A 9,634-nucleotide genomic window follows, 5' to 3' on the forward strand; every position below is an offset into this window, starting at 1 on the left:
TCACCCACACCCCGTCCCTATCACAGCACCCACACCCCTCCCCAACACAGCACCCCTCCCTCACCCACACCCCGTCCCTATCACAGCACCCACACCCCATCACAGCACCCACACCCCTCCCCAACACAGCACCCCTCCCTCACCCACACCCCGTCCCCATCACAGCACCCACACCCCATCACAGCACCCACACCCCTCCCCAACACAGCACCCCTCCCTCACCCACACCCCGTCCCTATCACAGCACCCACACCCCATCACAGCACCCACACCCCTCCCCAACACAGCACCCCTCCCTCACCCACACCCCGTCCCTATCACAGCACCCACACCCCATCACAGCACCCACACCCCTCCCCAACACAGCACCCCTCCCTCACCCACACCCCGTCCCCAACACAGCACCCCTCCCTCACCCACACCCTGTCCCTATCACAGCACCCACACCCCATCACAGCACCCACACCCCTCCCCAACACAGCACCCCTCCCTCACCCACACCCCGTCCCTATCACAGCACCCACACACCCCATCACAGCACCCCTCCCTCACCCACACCCCGTCCCTATCACAGCACCCACACACCCCATCACAGCACCCCTCCCTCACCCACACCCCGTCCCCATCACAGCACCCACACACCCCATCACAGCACCCACACCCCTCCCCAGCACACCCCTCCCTCACCCACACCCCGTCCCTATCACAGCACCCACACCCCATCACAGCACCCCTCCCTCACCCACACCCCGTCCCTATCACAGCACCCACACACCCCATCACAGCACCCACACCCCGTCCCTATCACAGCACCCACACCCTCTCCCCATCACAGCACCCACACACCCCATCACAGCACCCACACCCCGTCCCTATCACAGCACCCACACACCCCATCACAGCACCCACACCCTCTCCCCATCACAGCACCCACACCCTCTCCCCAACACAACACACACACCCCTCCCCAACACAGCACCCACCCCTCCCCAACACAGCACCCACACCCCCTCCCCAACACAGCACCCACATCCCCTCCCCAACACAACACACACCCCCTCCCCAACATAGCACCCACACTCCCTCCCCAACAGTACCCAAACTGCTCCCTCACCCACACCCCCTCCCTACCATAGCACCCACACCCCCATCACAGCACCCACACCCCTCCCCAACAGCACCCACACCCCCTCCCTACCATAGCACCCACACCCCCATCACAGCACCCACACCCCTCCCCAACAGCACCCACACCCCTCCCCAACAGCACCCACACCCCCTCCCTACCATAGCACCCACACCCCCATCACAGCACCCACACCCCCTGCCCAACACAGCACCCACACCCCTCCCTCACCCCTCCCCAACACACCACCCACAACCATCTCCCTCACCCACACCCCCTCCCTATCACACCACCCACATCCCTCACACACACTCCCCTTCACCCACTCCCCCTCCCCAACAAACCTTTCACCCACAATCCCTCACCTTCACATCCAACTCCGCTCCCTCACCCTTCACCCATTCCCCTCCCTCAAAGCACCCCCACCAGTCAACTTCCAAAACCACCTGCACACCCAATCACCACAGAACTTTTTTCCAAACTGCCCCTCCACCTTCACCCACTACACCTCGCACACACCATCACCAACCAACCCGCACGGTCTTCACCCACTATCCCCTCCGCACACCCCTTCACCCATCGGCTCTCTCCCTCGGGATTATTCATTGGTCCAGCAGAATGCCTTTTGAGGGGCAGGTACAAAAGGTTGGACTACTGATTGGGTATGTCAGCTGTCATTGTGGTGGTGACACAGTATTTCCTTGTCTCTGGTTTTACCTGCACTGTGAGGTGTTGTCCTTTGCTGACTTCCATCCTGCAGTTCCAGGCCAAGTGATCCCTGTTGAATCTGTTGGTTAGTGTCATAAGATCTGTCAAGTTCTAAAAACACTCTTGCTACAACCTTTTAGCTGAGGTGGCCTCTCTGTGTCTTTTCTGCTCCCAGTCCCGTGCATCCACAAGTCTGCTTCCTTCAGGACCAGTGAGATGAGAAGCAGATGCTCATAGCTTATGTAAAGGGATTGTTCGGGGGCTAACTGGGTCCCTTGATCTACCAGCACAGATGAGGTGGTGAGTCATAAGGTTTACCTTGAATCCAATTCTCCCACGGACTACTTTGCCAGTCTACACACAGACACAGTTGTCGTTGGTCAGTGGTATCTCCTGTGATCCTGTCCATCTGGGAGTGAAACCCTGCCCTTTCAGGCAGCTCCCTTCCCATCACCTGTTCACCCAGCTGCAGGAGGATCTCTCTCTCTCTCTCTCTCTCTCTCTCTTTCTCTCTCTCTCTCATTTCCTCTGGTCAGTTATGAATTGCTGATATTTGCCCCCGTCCCTCAATGTTCTAAACCGAACAGCTCATTTGTATTTTTCAAGACAAAAGCATTTAAAAAGAGGTAAGAAAAAAACAACATCCACAAGTAACTGTAAACAGTTAATTTCCATAGGGAAGTAAAACTAAGATTATGTTCCAAAGAATAAAGGAAAAGAAAAGGTGTGGCTCTACACAACTCATGCAGTCACATAGCTTCTTAAAGAGACACTGTCTCTTAAAACAGAAGAGGTACTGCAAATTTATTTCACGTCAAGTTACAGAATCTTTCCCTGAGTGACATCCTATTAGTCTGGAACACAGGATTAATTCAAGCATCCTCCCAACAGCTTTTTAATTTCCTCACTCACTCACCCATGCATTCTCTATCCCCCTACTCTCATGCAAATCAAATGAACCCACAAGTTACCGCACCTAATGCAACATTTTAAAACTCACAGACTATCCACACTTTAAACCAGTACAGAAAATGACTTACTCTCAAGGGTTAAACAGTTAACAAAACAGCTTAAAGTGCAACCATACAGCCTTTAAGCAGTTCTTTTAAACTTTAAGGCTGTAAAAGGAAGGAATGCTGGAAGTTATTGGTCACGAACAAGCAAACATTCAAACACCCCCGCATCAGCTAAAACTCCAACTGCTCCTATGTTTTCACATATTCCAACCTCTGATCTATGAGAGGACTCAGGTTATATGGCCTGTTTAACAACAGTCCTGGGCAATGTGCCTTAATTTACATTTGGTATTGGTATTGGTTTATTATTGTCACTTGTACCGAGGTACAGTGAAAAACTTGTCTTGCATACCGATCGTACAGGTCAATTCATTACACAGTGCAGTTACATTGAGTTAGTACCCAGTGCATTGAGGTAGTACAGGTAAAAACAATAATAGTACAGAGTAAAGTGTCACAGCTACAGTGAAAGTGCAGTGCAATAAGGTGTAAGGTCACAACAAGGTAGATTGTGAGGTCAGAGTCCATCTCATCGTATAAGGGAACCGTTCAATAGTCTTATCACAGTGGGATAGAAGCTGTCCTTGAGCCTGGTGGTACGTGCCCTCAGGCTCCTGTATCTTCTACCTGATGGAAGAGGAGAGAAGAGAGAATGACCCGGGTGGGTGGGGTCTTTGATTATCCTGGCTGCTTCGCTAAGGCAGCAAATGGAAAAGACAGAGTCCAAGGAGGGGAGGCTGGTGTCCGTGATGCGCTGGGCTGTGTCCACAACTCTCTGCAGTTTCTTGCGGTCCTGGGCAGAGCAGTTGCCATACCAAGCTGTGATGCATCCAGATAGGATGCTTTCTATGGTGCATCGGTAAAAGTTGGTGAGTGTCAAAGGGGACATACCGAATTTCTTTAGCCTCCTGAGGAAGTAGAGGCGCTGGTGAGCTTTATTGGCCATCGCGTCTATATGATTGGACCAGGACAGGCTATTGGTGATGTTCACTCCCAGGAACTTGAAGCTCTCAACCCTCACGACCTCAGCACCATTGATGTAGACAGGTGCATGTACACCACCCCCTTTCCCGAAATCAATGACCAGCTCTTTTGTTTTGTCGACATTGAGGGAAAGGTTGTTGTCATGACACCATGTCACTAAACTCTCTATCTCCTTCCCGTACTCCGACTCATCGTTATTTGAGGTACGGCCTACTATGGTGGTAGCATCTGCAAACTTGTAGATGGAGTTAGAGCAGAATCTGGCCACGCAGTTGTGAGTGTATAAGGAGTGGAGTAGAGGGTTGAGGATGCAGCCTTGTGGGGCACCAGTGTTGAGGATAATCGTGCTGGAGGTATTGCTGCCTCTCCTCACTGATTGCAGTCTGTTGGTCAGAAAGTCAAGGATCCATTTACAGAGGGAGGTGTTGAGTCCCAGGTCTCGGAGTTTGGTGATGAGTTTGCTTGGAATTGTAGCGGTTGCTACCGTGAAACAAAACAAGACGCTAGTCGGAGGATTGTCAAACAAGAACTGGTTTATTTTCCCGCCTTGCACAGGCCTTTTAAGGGAGACTGTTCCCGCCCAATGCAACCAGTGATGACGTAAGTACTACGTCATCAAGACTTCCCCGCGCGTGGGTTCTCCCCGTTGCTCAGGAAAGACGAGGCCCGCTGCCATCTTGGGCCTCGTTGCTCCGACACCGCGCGACCCGACTGCCGAGCCGGTTCGCTTGGCTGGACGGCGAGTCGCTACACAAACCCCCCCCCCCCCCCCCCCCCCCCCAGAACCAGCGATACAGTCCCCAAGGTCCGCGGGCTGTGCCAGCTGCCGCTTAGGGGGCCGGCCTCTGCGTCGCGGCGTTGAAACCTCGACCGGTTGTTGCAGATCTAAATGGGCCGGTTTGAGGCGGTCTGTCGTGAAAACCTGTTCCCTGCCTCCAACGTCCAAAATAAAGGTGGATCCATTGTTTCTTATGACTCGGAACGGTCCCTCATATGGTCGTTGCAACGGCGCCCGAGGTGTGCCCCTGCGAACGAAAACAAACTTACAGTCTCGTAGTTGTTTGGGCTGGCAGGATGGGGCTTGCCCGTGCCGTGAGGTGGGAATTGGGGCCAAGTTGCCAAGCTTCTCGCGCAGTCTTTGTAGGACCGCTGGGGGTTGTTCTCCTTGGTCTCGAAGGGCAGGTATGAAATCCCCTGGGACGACTAGGGGTGCCCCGTACATAAGCTCAGCTGACGAAGCGCGGAGGTCTTCTTTGGGGGCAGTGCGTATGCCAAGCAGGACCCAAGGCAGCTCGTCAACCCAGTTAGGACCCTTGAGGCGGGCCATCAAGGCTGATTCCAGATGGCGGTGAAAACGTTCCACCAACCCGTTGGATTGAGGATGGTAGGCCGTGGTGGTGTGCAGCTGCGTCCCTAGCAGGTTCGCTAATGCAGCCCAGAGACTGGAAGTGAATTGGGTGCCTCTGTCTGAAGTGATGTGGGCCGGAACCCCAAAACGTGAGACCCAAGTTGTGAGCAGCGCCCGGGCGCAGGAATCAGTCGTGATGTCAGTCAGGGGGGTTGCCTCTGGCCACCTCGTGAACCGGTCCACGATGGCAAGGAGGTACCGGGCTCCTCTTGAAACCGGCAGAGGGCCCACGAGGTCGACATGTATGTGGTTGAACCTCCTACGGGTAGGCTCAAACTGCTGTGGCAGGATTTTGGTGTGTCGTTGGATTTTTGATGTCTGGCAGTGCGGACAAGTCCTGGCCCACTCACTGACCTGTTTGTGCAGGCCATGCCAGGCAAACTTGCTGGCGACCAGTCGGACAGTAGATCTGATGGATGGGTGCGCCAACCCATGTACCGAGTCGAAAACGCGTCTCCGCCAGGCTGCAGGGACTATAGGGCGGGGCTGACCTGTTGCGACGTCGCAAAGTAGGGTCTGCTGACCTGGACCAACCAAGAAATCTCGGAGCTGTAGGCCCGAGATGGCGGTTCTGTAGCTGGGCAGCTCGTCATCGGCTTGCTGTGCGTCAGCTAGGGCCGCGTAGTCGACACCCAAGGATAGGTTGTGGATGGTCGGTCTGGAAAGTGCATCAGCAACGACGTTATCCTTTCCAGAGACATGTTGGATGTCTGTTGTAAATTCAGAAATGTAGGATAAATGCCTCTGCTGACGAGCTGACCAGGGATCGGAGACTTTGGAGAAGGCAAAGGACAAAGGCTTATGATCGGTGGAAATGGTGAAAGGTCTGCCTTCTAGAAAGTATCGGAAATGCCGGACCGCCAGATACGGCGCTAGAAGTTCCTGATCAAAAGCGCTGTATTTCAGTTCGGGTGGTCTAAGGTGCTTGCTAAAAAATGCCAAGGGTTGCCAGCGGCCTTCGATTAGCTGTTCCAGTACCCCACCCACTACGGTGTTGGACGCGTCCACCGTGAGGGCGGTTGGGACGTCTGTCCTAGGGTGTACAAGCATCGTGGCGTCCACCAGGGCGTCTTTGGCCTTAACGAAGGCAGCCGCAGCCTCATCAGTCCAGGTGATGTCCTTGCCCTTACCAGCCAGCAGCGAGAACAGAGGGCGCATGATACCGGCTAATGCAGGGATGAACCGATGGTAAAAGTTGACCATCCCAAGGAATTCCTGTAGGCCTTTGACCGTGTCGGGGCGGGCAAAATGGCGGATAGTGTCTACCTTGGCGGGTAGGGGTGTTGCCCCGTCGCTGGTGATTTTGTGGCCAAGGAAATCGATAGAGTCAAGTCCGAATTGGCACTTGGACGGGTTGATCGTGAGGCCGAAATCACGGAGGCGGGAATACAGCTGGCGGAGGTGGGAAAGGTGTTCTTGGCGGTTACGGCTGGCGATCAGTATGTCAGCTAAGTAAATGAACACGAAGTCCAGGTCTCGGCCTACCACGTCCATCAGCCGCTGGAAGGTCTGCTCAGCGTTCTTAAGGCCAAACGGCATTCGAAGGAATTCGAACCGGCCGAATGGGGTGATTATCGCAGTTTTGGGGACGTCATCCGGATGGACCGGGATTTGGTGGTATCCCCGAACGAGGTCCACTTTGGAAAAGATGCGGGCCCCATGTAAGTTTGCTGCGAAGTCCTGTATGTGAGGGATGGGATAGCGGTCCGGGGTGGTGGCATCATTCAGCCTGCAGTAGTCGCCGCAGGGCCTCCACCCTCCAGTGGCTTTGGGGACCATGTGCAGGGGGGAGGTCCAGGGGCTGTCTGACCTGCGAACAATTCCCAGCTCCTCCATGCGACGGAACTCTTTCTTTGCCAGGCAGAGCTTGTCTGGAGGTAATCGTCGTGCTCGGGCATGAAGGGGTGGCCCTGTAGTAATGATGTGGTGTCGTACCCCATGTTTGGGCCTAAAATTTGCAAACGAAGGTGCCAAAATTGATGGGAATTCGGCTAGGAGCTTGGTGAACTCGTCGCCAGAAAGGGAGTCCAGGCGCGGGGCTGGTAGGCTGATTTCTCCCAGGGGATAGGTCTGGAAAGTGCTAGAGTGGACTAACCGCTTCCCTCGCAGGTCGACTAACAGGTTGTGGGCCCGAAGGAAATCGGCTCCTAGGAGTGGTCGGGCGACGGTGGCAAGGGTAAAGGTCCAGGTAAAACGGCTGCCGCTGAATTGTAATTGAAGTGTACGGGTGCCGAAAGACCGTATAGTTGTACCGTTGGCGGCATTGAGTACCGGACCTGGTGGCCTGTTACGAGTGTCGCGGCCGGTCGGGGGCAAAATACTGACCTCCGCTCCAGTATCAATGAGGAAACGCCGTCCAGATTTCTTGTCCTGAACGAATAGGAGGCTCTGTCGGCGGCCAGCCGCCGTAGCCATCAGCTGCAGCTGGCCCTGGCGTTTCCCTGAAACCTGCAGGGTGGGTGGCATCAACGGGCCTCCGCACCCCACCTCTGATGGTAGAAACACAGCTGGTCACCCGTGTCGTCGTCTGTGCTCCTGGGGTGTGGCTGCTCGGTTGCTGGGACTGGGTGAGGCGGGTGTTGGGCTCGCGGCCTGGTGATTTGGCCGATGGCTGAACCGCTCTCGCGTTTGGCCTTCCACAGGACATCTGCCCGGGCGGCTACCTCACGGGCATTGCTGAAGTCGGCGTCAGCTAACAACAGGTGGATGTCATCGGGGAGTTGTTCGAGGGAGGCCTGTTCGAACATCAGGCATGGCTTGTGTCCCTCAGCCAATGCCAGCATTTCATTCATTAGGGCGGATGGGGATCTGTCCCCCAGGCCATCCAGATGAAGCAGGCGGGCGGCGCACTCACGACGGGAGAGGCCGAAGGTCCGAATCAAAAGGTCTTTGAAAGCCGGGTACTTATCGTTCTCCGGAGGCGACTGGATGAAGTCCCTGACCTGGGTGGCTGTCTCTTGGTCCAGAGAGCTAACCACATGGTAGTACTTCATGGAGTCGGAGGTGATCTGCCGAAGGTGGAATTGCGCTTCGGCCTGTTCAAACCAGATGCCGGGCCGAAGTGTCCAAAAGGCGGGCTGCTTGAGGGCCACTGCGTTGGCTGCTGCGTTGTCGTCCATTGCGCGGGTCCAAAATCCGTTTGGACCGTCGGGGTCACCAATGTAGCAGTTGCTACCGCGAAACAAAACGAGACGCTAGTCGGAGGATTGTCAAACAAGAACTGGTTTATTTTCCCGCCTTGCACAGGCCTTTTAAGGGAGACTGTTCCTGCCCAATGCAACCATTGATGATGTAAGTACTACGTCATCAAGTCTTTCCCGCGCGCGGGTTGTCCCCGTCGCTCAGGAAAGACGAGGCCCGCCGCCATCTTGGGCCTCGTCGCTCTGACGCCGCGCGACCCGACTGCCGAGCCGGTTCGCTTGGCCGGACGGTGAGTCACTACAGAATTATAGTATTGAAGGTAGAGCTGTAGTCAATAAACAATAGTCTAATGTATGTGTCTTTACTGTGCAGATGCTCCAGAGCTGAGTGTAGGGCCAGGGAGATGGCGTCTGCTGTAGACCTGTTTCGGCAGTAGGCGAATTGCAGTGGGTCGAGGTTGTCTGGGAGACTGGAGTTGATGTGTGCCATGACCAGCCCTTTCAGGACCATCTTTTATTTCAAACCCTTGCTTCCATTTATGCCTGGGATATGTGTGTGGGTTTTAGGTTCTATCATGATTTCTGCCTGGCTTGATAGTTGACATTTAACAGTGGCTACATCTACTGCAGCCTTATTATGACCTCTCCTCCATTCTATCTACCTGGCTTGTGATCCTATCATGGAGTAATTGGATCTCAATGTTATCCCCATATCCAAGACAACCTGGTGGGCTGAGCTCAGGCCTTGCTTGAGCATCTTCAGGAAGATAGGATCATCCCGCCCTGGATATCCAGCCCTCATAGGTCTGATAGTTACACTACGCATAGTTCAAGGCAGGCTCATCGGCCTTCTGATCTACTGACATTATCAACCCCCAATTATTCTCACCTCCTGTTAGTCGCTGCCTCACTCCCCCCTTGAAGTTGTGATACCTCTCATTACTGGCATTCCCATCTGTTGCCCATGTACCACCCGGCACACTCTGGTGCATAACGTCCCATTTTTACCAAAATGTGTATGGCTGGGATCCATCTTCTCCTCCAACTTATTCCAGAGCTCAGCACTGCCACACGCAACTCTAAGTGAGGGTGACCTGGCAGGGGAGTATCAATGATCTTGTGACTGCTGTGCCAGGATGAGGTGCTCGAGGACAACCACGAAGGCAAGGAAGAAGACAAGGAGGACAATGATGAGGATTCTTCAAGATCTTCTTCTGATTGAGCGGCTGCCTGATGAGAGCTTAACCTGCTG

This window comes from Pristis pectinata, chromosome 22 (assembly GCF_009764475.1).
Source record: "Pristis pectinata isolate sPriPec2 chromosome 22, sPriPec2.1.pri, whole genome shotgun sequence".
Taxonomy (NCBI): Eukaryota; Metazoa; Chordata; class Chondrichthyes; order Rhinopristiformes; family Pristidae; genus Pristis; species Pristis pectinata.